Source organism: Arachis stenosperma, chromosome 3, assembly GCF_014773155.1.
Source record: "Arachis stenosperma cultivar V10309 chromosome 3, arast.V10309.gnm1.PFL2, whole genome shotgun sequence".
In the NCBI taxonomy this organism is placed as follows: Eukaryota; Viridiplantae; Streptophyta; class Magnoliopsida; order Fabales; family Fabaceae; genus Arachis; species Arachis stenosperma.
Genome location: NC_080379.1, coordinates 45,692,875 through 45,694,025, shown reverse-complemented (window position 1 = coordinate 45,694,025; position 1,151 = coordinate 45,692,875). Strand labels below are relative to the sequence as shown.

The 1,151-nt window shown below is 38.9% G+C and overlaps 1 non-coding gene across 1 annotated transcript; it reads left to right on the top strand.

Moving 5' to 3' along the window:
- Positions 1–395: 395 nt before the first annotated feature.
- LOC130971393 (small nucleolar RNA R71) lies at positions 396–499 on the top strand. The gene has a single exon (XR_009082615.1). It is a non-coding gene; the product is annotated as a small nucleolar RNA R71 (small nucleolar RNA).
- The last annotated feature ends 652 nt before the right edge of the window (positions 500–1,151 follow it).

Genomic DNA, 1,151 nt, shown 5'->3' with positions numbered 1-1,151 from the left:
CACCCATGTAATTTACCTCTGCCATTGCAGGGTTTTTAGGATCATAAGCTTCTTCTTCAGAAAATGCCTCTTTAGTACTGTTGGATGCATTTTGCCATCCATTCAGACTTTGAGAAATCATGTTGACTTGCTGAGTCAATATTTTATTCTGAGCCAATATGGCATTCAGAGCATCAATTTCAAGAACTCTCTTCCTCTGAGGCGTCCCATTATTCATGGAATTCCCCTCAGAAGTGTACATGAATTGGTTGTTTGCAACCATTTTAATAAGTTCCTGAGCTTCTACAGGAATTTTCTTTAGGTGAATGGATCCACCTGCAGAATGATCCAGTGACATCTTAGAGAACTCAGACAGACCATAATAGAATATATCTATCATGGTCCATTCTGAAAACATGTCAGAAGGACACTTTTTGGTCATCTGCTTGTATCTTTCCCAAGCTTCATAGAAGGATTCACCATCTTTTTGCTTGAAGGTCTGAACATCCACTCTAAGCTTGCTCAGCTTTTGAGGAGGAAAGAATTTAACCAAGAAGGCCGTGACCAGCTTATCCCAAGAGTCCAGGCTATCCTTAGGTTGTGAGTCCAACCATGTTCTAGCTCTGTCTCTTACAGCAAAAGGGAAAAGTATGAGCCTGTAGACTTCAGGATCTACTCCATTAGTCTTAACAGTCTCATAGATCTGCAAGAATTCAGTTAAAAACTGGTAGGGATTTTCTGATTGAAGTCCATAAAACTTGCAGTTTTGTTGCATTAGAGCAACTAGTTGAGGTTTCAGCTCAAAATTATTTGCTCCAATGGCAGGAATGAGATGCTTCTTTGCATCAAACTTAGAAGTAGGTGTAGTATAATCACCAAGCATCCTCCTTGCATTATTATTGTTGGGTTCGGCTGCCATATCCTTTTCTTGTTCGAAAATTTCAGTAAGGTTGTCTCTGGATTGTTGTAATTTAGCTTCTCTTAGTTTCCTCTTTAGAGTCCTTTCAGGTTCAGGATCAGCTTCAACAAGAATGCCTTTTTCCTTGTTCCTGCTCATATGAGAAAGAAGAGAACAGAAAAGGAAGAGGAATCCTCTATTTCACAGTATAGAGATTCCTTTATGTTAGTAGAAGAAGAAAAGGAATAAGAGTGAAGAAGAATGAATAATCCAA